Source organism: Vanacampus margaritifer, chromosome 14, assembly GCF_051991255.1.
Source record: "Vanacampus margaritifer isolate UIUO_Vmar chromosome 14, RoL_Vmar_1.0, whole genome shotgun sequence".
In the NCBI taxonomy this organism is placed as follows: Eukaryota; Metazoa; Chordata; class Actinopteri; order Syngnathiformes; family Syngnathidae; genus Vanacampus; species Vanacampus margaritifer.
Window position 1 is genome coordinate 12,024,112 of NC_135445.1, and position 19,496 is coordinate 12,043,607.

Consider the following 19,496-nt stretch of genomic DNA (forward strand, 5'->3'; position numbering starts at 1 on the left):
GTGCAAAATTCCCATCAAGTGTCACAACAACAAATACGAGAAAACACGAGCAAGTGTTTCGACAAATCATTAGTTTCACCTGCACCACCTCATGACATCCAAAAATGATATAACTAATATGCTTGTTATTGTGCTGCGCATCACGCCAAGCTGTTCCTAATAATCTGACAACAACAAATCAAGGCAGCGCCCACATGCTGCTGCCGCTTTCACGCGGCCACCTGTGGAGTGGGAGTGGGAGTTGCCATCTCCATCCACCAAATGTGTCCATTTATGTATTTTTTCTTCCCCACTCCTTTTCTTTATTTTGTGTTGGCAGGTTGGCTCTCATCTGCCCGCCGACGCGTGTTCTTCATATAAGCAACAAAGCCAGCAAAGGCGTGATATTACCGCAACTGTGTGCAGTCAATTAGTTGCCTGACAGTGACAATTGCTTTCAACACAACACGGCAGGAGAAGTGAGGGTGTTAGCCACCCCTGTAGTGGTATTGGGGGATTTCCAATGGAATGGAATGGCATTTACTGTACATGAGATATACTGTAAGTGGATAATCCAAATTACAGTTTTGCAGCTTCTTCATCAGATTGTAGTATTAGTTTGGTCCATTTGAGGCCGTTCATACAGAACAGTGACACAGGGGAAAATAAACTAGAACAAAAAAACTAGACAGCGGTGTCTGGTTAGCTAGGTTAGTTTAGCATTTAGCATGGCTTCTCCATCTTTTCTCATCATCTCTTGGTGAGTATGATGACAAAACACTTGTCGTAATTGTATCTTATTGACCACGCAGGTGATAATGACTGACTGAAGTGCAACTCCACAACGTAGCTTAGGAGTAAGCTAGCTTTTGCTAGCTTGCTACTTCTGCGTAGCGCAGAACCTCCCTCAACCTCTGATTACCTGCGGTAGGTAATGAGAGCCGAGCAAAGCATTTTGGAACCATCTCGGTGTTTCTTTTTCTTCTACTTTCTTTTGACGTTTGTCTTGCTGTTTGATTCTCAGTTTTGCCATTTATTGTCTTTTAATGCAGTGCAAAATGCAAATTTGGGCCCGCAAACTGCGATGCGAAATGCTTATTTTGAGCCTTGCGCTTGACACAAAATACCGACTCTTTTACAACTCTGATACTAACCCCGAAGGCAGAAACTTGTATACTTGTAACTTGGTATACTTTGACCAGCTATCTTTTGTTGTTGCTATTTCCTTTCAGAATAGTGTTGCGGAAAAAGGCTGGAAAATGCTAGCCGTGTCGAAGGGGCTTCTTGGTACAACTTCATCGCTTCAATCTGTATTTGTGTTGTTGGCTACATACACAACAGTGTGGACAAATGTTGACTTCTGCTGTTAGTGTGACAGGGACTGTGATTTTACCTCTGAAATCCCTCCATCATTGCCCCCCCCTTCAGCCTCTCCACCCCCTCCCTCAACAATAAAACCCCCACCCACTTGAACACGATCTCCCAAAGATATTACCACCTCCATCTTCAAGAGACAAGCACACACTCCCACTCTTTGCTTCGTCATACCCATGCGTCCGTTCCCCCTATCCCACCCGTCCCTGCCGTCCTCCACTCCCCCCCCACACTCCTGCCAGGCCGTGGTGTTTTTCTTAGCCTCTCCTACACACATTTCACACAGCTCCCCTCTGCCTAAATACACAGTGTCGTCCCACACAAGCCGGGCCCAGATGACCCACTGAGAGAGGAAGAGAGACGAGGGGGTGGGTGGAAGAGCTTGTGGTGGGCAATAACACCATCAGGTGCTTTCAAGGGTGGGTGGTGGTTTGGAGGTAGATGACAGCCAACACAGGATTCAAATCATTTAAGTGGGATTTTGGATTCTCTTGTGGGCTTCTTTTATGTGACTGCAGTGGGCCATTGTGTCAGCCATCTTGGGTCAGGAGAACTGCTATTGTGGCATTGTGGCTAATTAAAAACGGAGCCTCAACTCGTCTTCCTTTTAGTTTATATTAATTGTTACGAGTAAGTTTTTGGAAACAATTATCACCTGAAAAAAATCACACAAAAATAATCATTACTTTTACCGTTAAATGCGCATGTCAGTACGTGAGGAATTTAGGGACTCACGGTCTTGCCTTCTCTAAAATTGCTAATGCTATTTTTTTATGCTATATTTGAGCTAGTGAGGTTGGCTATCATACACGACCGATGATTAGCAGCCACACAACAATTGTGAATATTGTATATAGCTAGCTGTTTTATATTCAGTGAAGTTATCATTAACTTGAATTTTTAATCCTACTGTTTGAGCTAAAGCATTCTACTAAAGCAGCTTTTCTTTTTGTAACACTCGATTTACTGCTGTATTTTTGTGATGTTTACATTGGCATCTTTACTCTCTTCTTATATTCTGTAAGTCATTCACTTCAGCTTTTTTTGCATCTCTCTGACGCTACTGATTTAGCTAATGATGGATATTAGCAGGTATAATCACAAACTGACATGATCTGTGTTGTTTGGTTTTGGATGGATTTTCGTTGTCATGTTCTCCTTGTGTCTCCCTTTGCCAATGTCTCATCAAGTTTTATCATGTCAACCTGTGCTTGTCATCCTGCTCGGTCCCTTGTGTAATCCAATCAGCTCATCAGCCTTGTCCAGGTGTCCTTCATTGTCTCGTCAGCTCTTGTGTATTTAGTTCCATGCTTTCTTTCTTTCAGTCCTTGTTGGTTTATTGTCCATGTCATGTCCTTGCTATATGTTATGTTTCCTGTGTGTTTGTTTGCGTCCTCAATTTTGCTCTAATCTTGGTTGTACTAGTGTATAGATTTGTTACTTTCTCGCTGTTATTTTGGACTTCTGTTAATTAATTATTCTTCTAAGCACCATTTTGCCCTCTTGCTATTTTGATAAAGCATTTTTTTATTTTTTTATCTCGACCTGCTTCGTCACCTTGCTTCCCTGTGCTTGGGCCCACATCAACACATAACAGGATACAAAAATGTGCAATATAATTAAAAAAATATTGTTCGGAGAGAGAAAAAATATATATTCAATGAGAGCAAAATAATAATTTTTCAAGAAAAATAGTTGTAATAATAAGATTAAAAATGTATTTTCTCAGGGTAATATCCAAATCTTTTGAATATTAAAAGTTATATATTTTCCAAGATGAAGTCATATTTAATATTATTAAAGTCAAAGTTTAACATGGGAAGAGAAACACAATTGAACTTGAATTTGAAATTTGTAACATGATACTCCTATATAAGCCTTTCTTTCAGAACTTTATTCTCGAAAAATAGGACTACATTCCCGACAAAATATGCCTTTATTCAAGTAGGACCATTTCTCATAACAGGATTTTTTTCTGCTATGTCATCACAAGTATATCAGAGCTTTCAATTCGCCCAAAGTAGGTAGGAGTAATTGGTTTGTTTGTTTTGGCACAATGGTCTCCAGCTGTAGGTATACACTTTTCTTTAAAAGACCCATTCATTGCAATTTTGCAAACTACCAGGCAACAGGTTGTGGATCCCCTTGGGTCTCTGGACCCCAGTGTCAGTCTGTCTCACTAAAAATTGAAAGAAAATGTTACTACTATAGATGTTTTCAATAAAAGTATGTCGTCAGAGCAGACAGAGGAGTTGCTTTGACTTGTTTACTCCCCTCAGGATGGGGCCAGTCAATGCGGGACAATATAAAAGTATATTTAGTAGACGATAATAATCACCATGCTCTATCAATATCCACATGATGATTATGGCCGGCAGAGAGGAGAGGGCGCTGGTCACTTGTGGCTCAGAGCGGCTAAAATAGCCACGGCCCTGGTGACAGCGAAAACTAGCAAGGCGATGGCTGGCAGCGGCGTGCAAACCGCGCACTGACACAAACGACACAAATGACTGGCCTGCCGTGGCTTTCATCTCAACGGGGAAGCCGAGGCGCTGCTCAGGCACAAGCGGCGGTCCGTCAAAAGCACACAAAAAAAAAAAGTATCAAAACATACAGAGCCCAAAGGCCAGGAAGCTTTTTATTCCAGCATCCCTGTGGCGGATTTTACGGAGGAAGGCGTTTGTCTTTTATATGACACGCTGACTTCACAAACTGTTTTTATAAGCCCGAGTTTATTTAGTGTGCGCGACAGAGCACCGCAATTTACATAAATGCAGCTTGTTATAAAATATATCAAGTGGTGATGAGTTTTGTTGCCTTATAAAATAACTTTAGGCTAAGCTAACGAGTAAAAACATTAAATGTGATCCAATTTCAAGAACTGTACTGTATTAAACTTTTGACCCTAATGCGGTGATTCTCACCTTTGTTTTGCTACGCCCCGCTAGGAGGAAGAAAATATTTTCGCGCCCCCCCCCCAAACTCTCCTCCACGACTATAAATAGTATAATTTGTCTATAAAATTGTTGTAAGTACGCCTCTGCGGAGGATCCAATACTCCTTGTGCACATTCTGACAATGAGAGCCACCGCCATCTACTGTAGTGGATGTGCAATTACACTTTATTCTAGTACGCCCAAATTTTTAAATGTTACCTCAGGTCACACGTACCCCCCTGGCAACACGGGTAAATGTAACTCCAGATTTAGGACTTTAAGTCATTGTCATTTAAATGATTTTTATTGTTTTTTCCAATCTCCTATTAGGTTTTCTGTTTATTGTTTTATTTACTTTTTGTTATTTTTTATTCTTGTTTTTATAAATGCAGAAAATAGAAAACTTTTAAATTGAGGTCAACATTGTCATCCATTGAAAACGGCTATCACTTGATTTTGTAAGTTTTTTCCTTTCATTAGAATTTTTTTGTGTTTGTTGTTATGAAACAAAAAACAACAACAAAAAATCTATTCATATATTCATAATGTTTCAATGTGTCAGTTCAGTAACTTGTGTAAATGTGGAAATCATTCTTTGGTGTATTTTTTGAGGGGAGGTGGAGTGATGAAATCAATACTTGGAAATATGTATTCTTTACTGGATGAGCATAATGATTTTAATAATAGGTTATTGGCAGAAAAAGCATGTACATTATCTCCACACCAAGTGTTTTTCCCCCTGTTAAATACTCTATTGCTTATGTTTCCATCTTTTTTCATTTTTTTCTCTCTCTCTCTCTCCCTCTCTCTATTGTATGATCACTTGGATGTCACGGGAGGCCGGTTTTAACAACATTAATTGATGGTGTGCGACTGTGCAACATCACTTGCAGATAGATCTCTTAATAATTCTAATGCCGTTTTTTATTTTTTTATTTTATTTTGTGTGTGTGTTTGCCAGGTCAGTGTGCCCACTCAGTAGGGATGAGCAGGAGAGGAGGTGGGAGGAAAAGCGAGGACAAAGGAGGATGAGCGGGATAATATCATATTGGTAATCTATGACGCTAATGATAATATCACGATGCAGCTAGTAGGTCATAATCGACACAATGGAAGACAAATACTGTATCACCATCTATGACGGATAAACACACAAAAAAGTACAGTTTAAAATCTATCAAAATTAAATAGATAAAATATTTGTGTCATTTTGTACTTGTGTGCTTCTGGGTGTACTTGTCTCCCAGACTGCGATACATTTGTCCTTGCGTCAATTTATACTTGTGTCCTTTGTCCTAGTGTAGTACTTAGTGCCTGTTCTCACTCTCTCTCATGATCAAGAAACGGGAGAGAGACTATCGTATAACATGACTTGAAGGAAAAAGTAGACTCACTCAAAATAAAGGACAAAGTGTGCTTTGTCACTCCTTTTTGAGTTTCACTTTGAACCTGCAACAAAAAACAGGAGCATAAACAGAGTCTGCTGGCTTAATGCTAACATTCCATAGACGGCAAATGGAAATTGCCATTGACGTTACAGTAATTTTAAAACTTGAAATTGCTACAAAAAAAAAAAAAACCTGAGCATATATTCTCTCTGCTCTGTGAGAACAACCGACATTTAATATTTAATTATGCTGCATCTCGTCCAGTAGACCTCAATATTTTTGTCAACACACATTTTTTACCGGACCAAAAGTGGTTTGATCGGGCGATGTCGTTAATATGTGTCAACTGTGGGCATTTAAAGCCCTATGCTAGCTAACTTGCTAGCTCGTAGCATGGAGCCATAGTAGCCACTGTAATTGTGTGTGTGAAGTTTTGTTTTCATCAAAAAGATGAGAGAAAATTTTATGTGAAATAGTTTTAGATCTAAAAATATACAGGGATAAAATAATTGTCCTGACAAAACTAGACTAAAACAACAGTTTTTGTTGACTAAAACTAGACGAATAAAATTATGTTTTCTTGGACTAAAACAAAGACTAAAATGCTAGATTTATAGTTGACTAAAAGTTGACTAAATAAAAACGGGATGAGGTTGATGACAACAACTAACAAGCGTGATTGAAACTGGACTAAAACTGAGACTAAATTAAAAAATGGCCGATGAAATTAACACTAGTGGGCCGTGGACAATGAACCTCGGTTGTTGTATCAATACATTTTTGTAAGAGATACGATACCTTACAATATGGATATATTGTCAGACCCCAAGCGCATGTGAGTATGTTAGCACGGCCCCTGTCTACCAGCTGCCAGTGTGTAGCACTCAATCCGGCGGAGGCGCAGTCCTAATTACAGGCGCAAGGCTACAAATTTAGCCAGCATGCTAACCATAACAGAGGAGGCAGCAGGGAGGGGATGGCCCGGAAAAGTCACAGGCCGGACGGGAGCTTCATGAGAGCGGACCACAGGGACCAGGAGGGAACGGGGGGTGGGTTTGGCGGTGGTGCGACTCTATTTCAGGATGCGCCGCGCTCGTTATTTATCATCGTCTCCAACCTACAATTGACTAGCGAGCAAACCCCCGCCTCAGACATGCGCTCCCGCCCCGGCTTTTATGTCCTGCCAAACTTTTAAGAATATCCAATTAAAAAAAAGATGAAAAAAAACAAGAAGTTCACTTTACATTTTTGTTGCACACATCTCTAACGAAGCTCACACCCAGAGTCAAACGCTTACATATACGTGTGCGTGCGTGGACAGTTTAGCGAGTGCGCGTGTTGGCAGTTCAACTCAAAGCTCACCCACGACTCTACCACTTCCACCCACAGTGTCCTCTATACAGCTGCTCTCGCTGAGCCAAACTCACACCTCAGCCTCATCCCTCACTCCTCTCCTCGACATGCCACCCTCCCTCCATCAGTCCAACCGTCCGTCGTCCATTTGTCCAGATATTTGTCTGTCCGTCAGCTACTTTTCAATCTCGATGTCAGTTTTTGTGTTCATCTCATCTATCCCTAAATTCCCAAGTTCAATAGATAGTCCAGGCAACTCCCGTCTTGTGACCTCCTATACTTGTTGCACATCCTTGTGTCCTAGTGTACTTATGTCTTAGCATCCAAATCACCGAATGTATTAATTTCCTAGTGCACTTGTAGGTGAATGTCCTTTTTTTACATTGCCCCGCCCCCCAAAAAAACGTTGTTTCTGGGTAATTTTGGGCTGCTGGGTACGAAAATGACATTCCTTCCATTGTAGTTGCTCTAGATTGTGAGATATCAATATTTTTGTCAAACAATTGATTGATAAGGGGAAGTAAAGTTAAAAAAAACAAAACAAAAAAAGACATTTACCCCCACTACACTAAACACAATACTGTATTCTGATTAATATTGTGTTTGTGGACTATGTATTAAGCAGCAAAATCCACCCACTTTTGTCAGGGGACGGCCATTTTGCCTCAACTTGCTGTTGACTGAAAATGTCATCACAAAGGACTCAGGTAACGAAGGCGCGCTTCACCTGCTTTCTGGGTTTGGTCATGTGACATTCGCAAGATGATGCTGCATTCGAGGTAGGTGGGAAGTCTGAATCATCCCTCTCGGATTGTCGCAGTTCTGACCTCAAAGCGTTTGAGGCAAATGTAAACAACAAACATGGCTGATTCTGATAAAATATTTGTTGTTATTATTGTCCAGAAGATTTTCCACTTAACTTCCCTTTATTGTGCTTTGACAGTTTACGAAATGTTCTTTGATCGCTTTGACGTCACCTGTTTTTGCATAAAAAAAAAAAATCTGTTGTTTACTGCTAATATTGCCAAATTTTTTAAAATAATTTTTGCTTGATTTTCACATCAAACATTATTTGCATATAGAAGACTCATCCAGCTTTTAATTTGCTCTCGACAGTGACACAACACGTTGTTAAATAAAGCTGTGTATCATCTGCACAGCCATGATAGCTAACATTGGCGTTCTGTGTTATGATTGGTGTCCTGGTTTTGTTTGCACCTGTACTCGTACTGTTCCCTTGTCGTCCAATCATCTCCACCAGCCACTTGTGTCTTGTCCAGGTGTCTCTCGTTGGCTCGTCAGTTGGCTTGTATTTAGTTTCCAGGTTTCGCTCAGTCTGGGTTGGATCATTGTCGCTGTCACCCTCTTGTGTTTTTTTGTTCCTTTGATTTTTGGTCTTTTCATAACTTTGTTGTTTTAAATTTTTTTTATTTAGAGTTTTACGTAGTTCCCCTGTTAGTGTTTTTTGTTAAATAAATCGTTTTCAGTATTACATGCATCCCTGCCGTGGTTCTCCTGCCTCACTGCATTTGGGTCCTCCAACCCCACCGTGACATTCTGAAGTATTTGACCCGAAGGTAACAAATACAGATTGAACAAAAGGAGTCTAAGGACTGAACCTTGAGGGACCCCACATGTCATGGCCATTTACTCCGATTCAAAATTTCTAATGGTCACAAAATACAAGTAGTTCCTTTTCCCCCCAAGCAGGAACTCAACCATTTTGGGACTGTTCCGTTTAATCCCACCCAAGTTTCTAACCTGAGACAGTATTTGAAGATCAACTGTGTCAAACGCTGCACTGATCAGATCCAGTAAGACGAGCACCGACACCTTCCCTGTGTCAGCGTTTAATCTTATATCATTTAGTACTTTAGTAAGAGATGAAACCTGATTGAAACTCATCAAAAAGTTCAAGAAATTGATAAATTGAGGCGATGGCCACAGCTGCCTGTACTTGTGTCCTTGTATCTGAGTGTCTTATTGTGTCCTCATACCTTAGCAGCCTAGCATCCAATTATCCTATTGCATTTTTGTCCTAGTGTACTTGTGTCCTAGTTTCTTTTTGCACTAGTGTAATGTTTCTTGCAGTGTACTTATGTCCTGGTGTCCTTTTGTCCCGGTCTTGTGACCTCACTGTGTCCTAGCTAGGCTAGTGCGTTTGCGTCCTTGCGCCGTGTTGCCCTACTGTACATCCCTGCACATCCTTTCAAACCTCACTGTGTATTCATCCAATCAAAAATAATCCCTGTGACCATTAGGAAGAAGCGATGATTCATCGACGAAGAAATCATCAACAAGCTGGAGTTGAATAATTATATCAAAAATAATTCCAATTCAATCCAATTTGACAAATTGTTTGCCAATTTCAATAAATTTTACAATTTATTTATTTTTTCTTCCAAAGAGCAGTGAGCACACTACATGGACATTAGCTTTATCTTTTGTAAACTGTTTTGAAACCTGTAAAGTGAACACAGAACTACATTTAATTTGCTTGGACTGAGAGCGCAGAGATGCTTATTGAATGCATCTTCATTCTCAGAAGTATTTTTTTTAAGGAAAAAGTAAATTATTTTTGAGAAATTGCATAATTTCCCCCTTAAATAAATCAGACTTTATTTTTACAGCTTCCATTTTCCCCCTGAAAATATACAAAGTACAAATTTATTCCAGATAGTTGCGAAACATTTTCCCTAAAAGAATGACTTTTTTTCACTTTCCTCTTGTAATATATTTCTTTCCTTGAAAGTTTTTCTAGATAACTTAAAAAAAAAAAAAATCCAACTTTATTCCAGAAAAAATGCTGTCTTTTATTGGAAAATAAAATAAAAACCTATGCTTTTGTTTCCAAGCTAACCAAACCAGAGAAGTGAATTTCATGCGCTTGGATTGAAAATGCTGGGCAGCTTATTGAATGCAAGAACAAAAGTTGTTTTTCATTTCGCACAGACACAACGTGACCTGATGAAATGAGTAGAGACACGTAAGGGATGACATTCAGAAAAGATGAAGGTGATGAGTCATGTGTGAACTTCACAGTCAGCAGATCTTGACCCACTTTTAGCGTGTTAGACATCGTGCGCATGTTGCCATCATAATCATCTCTCATCCCATTGTCAATTTATACATACATATATATGTCCCTTTATCACGTTTTACAGTCATCTGTCCATCTGTGCAATTGTGTCCTATTGGTCTAGTGCAGATTAATTAAATAATGTCAATAGTCCAATTTTCTTTTTTAAAGTGATCATAACATGTACAAAAATGAAGAGGAAAAGCAAAAATTGACCATAGAATGTCCATGAAATTGCCAAAAATGTCAGAGAATTGAAAAAAAAAGCAGAAAAGAAAATATTTAAAAAGTAACCTAAAATGTCCCAAAACAAAGAAAGGCAGAGAATTATTATAATTTTTTTTAAAAAAGATTTTTTTTTAATTTTTTTATTTTGAAGGGGGTGGGGGAGGGAATTTCAATAATAATAATAATAATAGAATAAAAACAACTTCAACTTAAGAACCAACCGTTTCATTTAGCTGTGTGGGAGCAGAAAGGAATTACACATCTCCACCATCTCTTCTCAGATAATATGTTTATATCATATACATCCTTGCTCCAAAAATACAATATAAAAAATGGAAATTTTTTACATTATCTACAAGTTAAAAATATGATAAAGAAAAAAATTCCAACACTGCGGGGAACGCTCCAACCGCCTGTTTTAGCTAAAGATATTAACAAGCTTTCTCCGACAACAACAAAAAAAAATTCAAAAATATATAAGTTACTTTCATATACTGATAAAATGTCTTTACCCATCTCGAAATGGGAGACAGACTTGTCTATAGCACCGAAACCTGACTTTTGGATTCAAGTTTGTGAAAACGCATTTAAAATGACAAAACACACAAATTTACAACTTATCCAATATAAAATTATTCACAGAACATACATTACTCAATATATGATGAAGAAAATTGGACTCTCAGACTCCGACATTTGTCTCCAATGCTTACAAAACACTACAGACACTTATGTTCATGCTTTATGGTTATGTACTCCGGTTATGTATTTCTGGACTAAAGTCTTAGAAAAACTTTCCACTATTTTGGGCTGTAGGATACCTTTATCTCCAAACTTGTGTTTGCTAGGTGACCTAACAACAACTGACTTACCACATAAACAATTTCAATCTACACTTGTAGCCCTTACTATCGTTAAAAAAACAATTCTTGTTAACTGGAAAAATAAACAAACTCTGAATATCGACCAATGGTCTAACCTCCTCATAAATCACATTTTAATGGAAAAAAATATCTGCCTCAAATAAAAACCAAATATCAAAATTTATAGAAAGATGGTCTACGTATATAGAATTTTTAAACCTAATTCTGGTTACTTAATTCTGTCTGTTAGCGAGAGCCACTACATCGTGATAACTTACATTGATGTTTCTGCATTTGGCAATTTATTATTATATTATATTATTAGTATGGGATTTTTTTTAATGGGCTTTAGGTGAACTGATGAATACACACACGCTCGCACGCACGCACACACACACACACACACACGCACATACACATACTCACCCACATACAAAAAAAAAAGTATATATATATATATATATATATATATGTGTGTATATGTATATATATATGTATATGTATTTAAAAAAACAACAACAAAAAAAACATTTATTAAATTTTTTTTAATTGATTTGTTGGGTTTTTTTTTTAAAAAAAAAGGAGAGCAATGATGATGTCAAATCGAATGAACAATACTGAGCTCTCCTGTAAAAAAAAAAAAAGAAAAAAGAAAAAAAAAGTCAGATAAAAAAATAAAATAAAAAAAAAAAGACAGAAAATAATATGTTCAACAAATGTCCACAAACGAAAGAAGAAATACAGAAAAAAAGGGGCAATTCCAAAAAATGGCCAAGAGTGTCAGAAATTTCCTGGCAGAAAAAGCATAAAAAATGTAATAAAAATAAAAAACAGAAAATGTCCAAAACTGGAAAAAGAAAAGCATAAAATGACCATTATACTTTTTGTCCCCCCCCCAAAAATGCCAAAAATGTCAGAAATTCAACAGCAAGGCAGAAAATTCTAAAATGTATGAGAAATTAAGTATGAAAAATTACACACAAGAAAAAAATAAATAAATAATGATTGTCAAAGTATTGGATGTTGCAAATTGTTGTGTTGTGGTACAGCTCTAATTAATCTAAATCTTTTGACAGGAAAGGTTGGTGACCCCTGGTCTAGTTCTGGACGAAATTCCTCAGATGCGATCTAATGTGTCGCAAGGTCGTCTGTGACAAGTGATCCGACCTAAGCAGAACGCCAAATGCAACCGGATAAGTTACTCCAATGGCCAAAGTAACCCCGGTGCTCACCTTTCATAAGCGACGCCCACCACCGGTTTGAGCTCTGCCGTGCCAGTGGTGCATTGTGTGGAATGAGGAGGAGTGGGCGGGTGGGCACGCGACCTCTTGACCTCTCAGCTAAATTGGCTCGGAGCTGCCTGTATGTCTCCCAATGCCAATCGATTGCCCTTAACCTCCAAACTTTATTTTTTTGTGAAGGGCCCCACACTGTACATACCTCCTGGGCTTTTTGTACTTTTTACACAGCTGGCCTCCAGCTCGTTCAATTCCATATGCAGTGGTACACTATAAATGCAAGTGATTTTAATGAGGAAGAGCTATATGCGTATCAGCATAAGATCTTGCCCACACACTATACCACTTTAATCCAAAAGTCGACATTTGCAATATTATATTGTTATGTTAGAGATAAACAATTAGTACATATCATCGAGCTGATGAAACTTATATCACCATTTGTAAGTAGGAAAGCTGGAAAGTTTGGCGCCTTAGTAACAGGTATCAATATAGCGCCTGCATCGACCACATGACTTTCTCAAATTGATACACGCACGACTTGGTTTTTAATCTACATGTAGTATTTTTTTTTCTTTCCTTAGTCCCTCTACTGCTCAGCCAATGACAAAAAAGCACCTAAACACTTTGTATCTTTCCAAGCATTACACACGCAGTGTGTCGATATTAAGCATTAGTCGTAAGACGATGACTTTTCCATCACCCCCCCCCCCTCCTCCTCCTCCTCCCACCCTTTTCCATGTCCTCATCCCTCCACCCGTCCGCCTCTGATGCCTTTCCTGGCCGCCTGAGAAGCAGAGGCGCAGCTCGAGGCGCTGACCTCGTCCCCGGGACCCCCGGGGGGGACGCTGACCATTACTTGTCTTCCGGGTGTCTCGCTGTTATCCCACCTCGGAGGGAAATAGAATGTAGTCGGTCGTTCTCGCTGCCTATTAGCGCTGACACTGCTGGAGGTTTAAAATACAGGAACTAATGATCTGTTCAATCTTCAACAGTGACATCATTGCCACTTATGGTACATGACGCCATGATGGGAGGGGAACAGGGTGGATGTTGAGGTGCAACGTGATGATAAAGACGTTAGTAAGACATCCGAAAAGTCAGATATTGTTAGTGTAAAGTGAGTGCAGGCTCATGTCGGTAACTACGGGAAAAAGCTGAAAGGTTTTGCTTCTGGTTGGTTACATTCAACGCATGCAGTAATCACATGCTACACGTAGCATGCCACAATCAAGAGCCTTTTCACAGGAAGTGAGATGTATTTTGTACAAAATGCGCTCTAATAAGTATTTGTGTAAGTTATGAAAAGTATTTGAAATGTTGTGTTTTATTCTATAAAACTATGTTTTCCCGAAATAATGTGCTGTCTTCATAAGTAGGGATTTTCGATTATTTTTTTTCAGATTGATACAAGTACTCAACTCTTGAGTTTTCACCAAGGATACCAGGATACCATTAGTACTTTTGAAAATTTCATAAAAATGACTGTATTATTTTTTTCCTTAAACTTACTTGAAATGAATAGCAATTTTCTATTGTTATAATTTCTACTTCCTGATCAATAACTCTCTCAATACATATGACGTATCAATACGTCATAGGCGTCATAATCGTCGCGTACACATGACGTACCAATACGTCATAAGGTTTTTTTTTAATACAAGAGTGCAGCTTCTGACTGAAGGATTAGGCTTGACTGCAATGTTATTTGAAAGAAACGGCCAGCAGGTGGCAGCAAGTATAAGATCAGCCAGTATCACGCAAGGATCTTGTTGTAGAAGAAGTTGTGCTTGAAATGTTTGTTTTACAAAAAGCTCATTTTCTATGTTTTTTTCCCCAAGAATTTCGACAAAACATGGCTATATTCAAACGCTGATAACTAAAGAATGGAAAAAAATAGAAATACACTTATTTTTTCTGATGAAAGAAGAGAGTTTAATCGTTCTTTTGGTATGTTTATATAGCAATAGAACACAATATTCTGTGGGCCTTGCAAGATCAGTCCAAATCCAGTAAAACGGCTGGTATTGAACTGGGTTGCTCCAATAAAAATGGCAGGTATTCAATGAGTTAAGCAGCCACAAGAGGGTGTCCAATAAGTTACCAATTTTTACTTTATTTTGGCATGACTTTTTTGTAAAAAGCTACAACAATATACAACTTTTGCAAGTTATGACTTTTTGGTATTCGTGAACAACTTTTTCCTGAAAGTATATTTTTTATTGTCATCATCTTTGACTATTACGGTTGCATTTGTGGAATATGAATTAAGTGGCAAAATCCACCCGTTTTTATTTATTTTTATTCATATTGTCCCTTGCTGTCGACTGAAAATTACATCACAGTTGCTCAGAGTTCCGGCAACGACCAATCACGGCTCACCTGTTTTCTGGGTTTAGTCATGTGACGTTCACAAACTAAGCCCTTAGGCACTGCAATGTCATTTTCAGTTGACAGCAAGGGACAAAATGGCTGTCCTCTGAGATGGATTAAAACGGGTGGATTTTTTATGTTTAATTCATATTCAACAAACACAATATTAATCAGAGTGTTGTGTTTAGACTAGGAGGGCTGCTTAGAAAACAATATATATTATTTTTACTTAGTGCTCACAAGTTTTTTTTTTTTAATTTATTTTTTTATTTATTTATTTATTTTTTTAAATGAGCAGTGTCATGTCAATGTTTAAGGCTAAGTTCTTCTTTCCAGTTGGTGCATTTAACACATGCGGTAATTACTGGCCACATTCAAAAGTCTTTTCACAGGAATTTATTTGGATTTTATACAGAAATGCGCTGTAAATAGTAGAAAACTGAATGACTGTATTTTGGGGGTGAATATATGCAAGTGCTAAGCCTCACTAACCATTTTGAAATGATGTATTTGTGTATGAAATATAGCATCTTCCGGGGAACGTGTTGGACATGTTTATGGATTTTTTTGGGCACAAGCCTCTTACAACTTTTTTTCTCTAAAAATATTGGACTTTATTCTCATAGATTATGATTTGTTTTACTGAAATAATAGTAATTCTCGTAAGTTTTGTTTGACTTGCCTGTGCAGTATTAGCCATGATTATATTGTATGTTATATAGGGTTTAACAAGCACCATTCCAGACTTTGTGCTCATGAGTTCCAACAGATTACTTCTGTTAGCATTATTTCCTAGCAAATTGTGCATGTATACAACAAAATTCCGGTAGGTATAAGAGATCAAATTTGGTGTGCCAAGTGAAGCTTTTACTACCAAGGTGGCAAAATAAACAGCCTTTTGTACACAAATTCTCAAATTAGTGTGACGTTCTGCTCGACAGACATTTACAGCAGTGTGATACATATACTGTGCACTTGCGCTGAGCATGCGGTCATTGCTGTTTTACAGGCTTTTTTTTTATTTTTATGTTTGCAGTAGCCAAACAGCCGTTTATTTTGGCGGCACCAAATAAGAAGCTAGTAGTTAGAAGGAAGAGGAGACCAAAAAAAGAACAAAACTAAAAACGTTTTTAATTACCATCGAAAGTGGACTTTGATTGTGGACGTTTGTTTGTCGTGGTAAACTTGAAAGGTGAAGTAATTGTGGTGTGAATGTTTTCTAACTTTAATCTTAATCTCACAAAAACATAACGAGGAAGTTGGGCCTTTTTCTTCATAGGAAAGGAATTTATTTTCAATAGTTCCACCTTTTTCTTTCAATAAATAGGAATTTATTCTCGTCAATTGCAAAATAAAATTATTATTTAAATAAAATAAATAAAATGTGTGTGTATATATATATATATATATATATATATATATATATATATATATATATATATATATATATATATATATATATATATATATATATATATATATATATATATATATAGATAGTTAGATATTTATTTCATGTAACGTCAGACTTTTTTTGTTTGTTAAGAAAATATGTTTCTTATGGTAAATTTGATATGGTAACCAACAATTTTTTTCTGATAAATTCCCCAAAAATTTCCCAAATTGATGCACATTTTTTTTCTGGCAAATTATAACTTTTCTCCTGGAAACTGACACTTATTTCCAGGTGGTTAATAAAAAAAAGCCGTTCTCCTAAATAAGGGGTTCTATTGTCTAAAACGTATAGTTTCTCTATGTAAAAGAAAGTTTTGTACTCATAAATGGCAATTTTCCCACATTTCAAATTTACAACTTTTCACTCAAAAACGTACACTCTAGACCTGGGATAGGCGACCTTGGTCCTCGAGAGCCACTGTCCTGCCTGTTTTCCATGTCTCTCTCCTCAAACACAGCTGACTTAACTAATCAGCTAATCAGCAAACTCTGTAAAAGCCTGATAGCGGCACAGAAGAAGTGCACAGTCTACATGGCGGAAGCATAACGGACTAGCTAGAATCGCACAAGATAAAAATATGTCAAAATATGTTTATAGGAAACTGCATCTCCATTTGCGAATGATAAAGTTGGCTGATGTGAAATGATGCTTGGATACCATCTTTCATGTTTCTGTGTGTAATTTATTCAGTGAAGCGATTTCTACACTGCTTCAGATGATTTGCTGCACACTGATGTCATATTTATGAATGAAATACGGTGACATCCCGCACACACATACATCAGCGGAGCCTCAATCAAATCCACCGAAATTGCGTTACGCCACTTGCACCACAACTTAGACCTGCTTTCACCTGGTCTAAAGTCTAGTCTACTTTTTTTCACCTTACTGGAATGCCTAGTGAGGTGTGGCATGGTCTGCCAAATTCCCAAATGCTAAACTAGACTTCCCCTGGCAGAAAAATTAAAACATGCCAGTTTTTTAGTTTCCAAGTGCGAGTGTGCTTGGCAACTAAAGTAGGGCCCACCATGTTAAGTAGGGATTTTACCCTTTCCCAACATTTTTCAAGTAAATTAAAACTTTTTGCTCACAGACTTACACTTATTTCCTAATGAAAAAATGCACATCACTCTGCTACATCTAACTTTTTTCCTGATTAAAAATAAACTCTCTATTCTCCTCTGCAAATGCAACTTTTTCTTTTTTATTAGATTTACATAGTAAACCGTTCCATTAATCAACTCATTCAAATAAGAATGGTAGTGTATGACCTCCACATCCAGCATCTTCCGCCCAAAAAGTGAAGCCAATCAAAACAGTTTTAGCATTCGTCCCATCCGCTCCACATTATGCATTGCAAATTGCGGGTGTATGTGAGGGGGGGTGTTTAGGGGCGTTCGGGGGGGGGGGGGGTGCAAGTAATGAAGCTCATGCAGTGTGAGAAGGCCAATTAAAGCTTGTGTGTGGTGGCCGCCACCGCGCTGTGCTCAGGCTCCCTCCAGGCTAAAAGACACAAGCCAGTAAACACCTTCTCTCACACACACACACACACATGAGATCCCAAAATTTTGATTGACACTTTGGATTTTCTACCTCATTTAGCAACATGAGTATGACAAAATATTAGGCATCGCTCTCAATATGTTGCAGTGCAGTTGAGGTTGGACGGGTAAAATCGACTAAAAAACATTTAACGTACGTCATCTATGTTAGCCAAATAAACGACTCCCTTAAATAGATGCCTTCTTTTGCCCCCATCAGAAAAAAAGAATGTATGTGAAATAAACCATTCATAAACTTTATTGTTCATTTGCAGACATTAAAGAGTTCATGCCGAAACCTTTTGAACTTTGTTGCTAACCAAAACAGCAGCACCTAAACACTTTATCAGATGGGTTAGTGTGGAGCCATTTCGTAAATGATTTTAAAAAAAAAAAAAAAAGATTATCATATGTTATGTGCTGTGTGTGTTTTTTAAAATAGCTTAGCACATCAGAATTAAAGCTCGTAAATTATGTTTTTCTATTTAAAAAACATTTTTTAATTTTATTTTTTTTAAACTCTGACTGTGTTTAAGACTTTTGAATTGTTGATAGATTTAACATTTTTGGAATTTTTTAATATATGTATATCTTTTTTTTTTACCTGTTTCATCATTTTTTAAAGCTTTTTTCACAAGCCAAGTGTTACTTTTTGAAAATAGTATGACTTTCTTGAGATTTATTTCCAAAGGATAAATATTTTTCAAAGACAAACTTCATTTCTCTTCATTGTGTCCTCATCTTAATCAAATGCACCAAAATCGCATTACACCATCTGCGTTACCATTTAGACCTGCTTTTACCGAGTCTAAAATCGAGTCTACTTTCTTTTAGCAGTTTGCCAGATGCACCGGGGACTGCACAACTCGGTAGTGAAAGAGAGAGAGAGAGAGAGAGACTTCAATTTTTTTTAAACCAGTTCATTCCTAGAAATTGTTTTTTTTTTGGGATTCCACAACAATGCATTTCTGCCAATCATAGCTGAGCATTATCTTTGAAAAGGGAGAACTTATAGCGTTGTGGGTAAAGGACAATGTGAAGGTAGGATGAGGAGGTGTGGCAAGGGTCCACCTGCGTCAGCCGTTGCACGGGGTCATTGTGGGGGAGGTGAAAATTAAAACACGCGGGCGACGTCTTGCACCTACATCCCCCGCCGCCCACCCTTGCTACCTTGCCCTCAGTGGGATCACTGACTTCTGTGTGTGTGTGTGTGTGTGTGTGTGTTGGTGTGGGTGTGAGGATGAACACACGCATGCAGGTGAGTCACAGGTGGAGCTGCTGTCGCTGCATATTTGAGGCCTATCATCATTTGGGTGGCAGGAACGACCCATACACAAGCCATTCTCATGGGAGTGTACGTGTGTGCTTATGTGTGTAAATTAAAGGGCCAACTCCGATTTTTTGGGGTTGAAGACGTCATTTTATGTGTATGGCTATCATCAGACTTTTCCTCTTTGTCATCACTGGTATCCTTCTGTGGTGACGTGACTCCAAAAAAAGAAGAAAAAGCCAAACACACTTGGAAATGAGTTAATGCCGTGGAGGCTAACTGTTGGGATTCCCCCCCCTCCAAAAATATGACTTCATTTTCCAAAATGGTGATTTACTTTTTCTCAGAAAATTTTGACTTTATTCTTCTAAAGCAGTTTTGTCCAAACTATGGCCTGGGGTCCATTTGTCACCCGGCA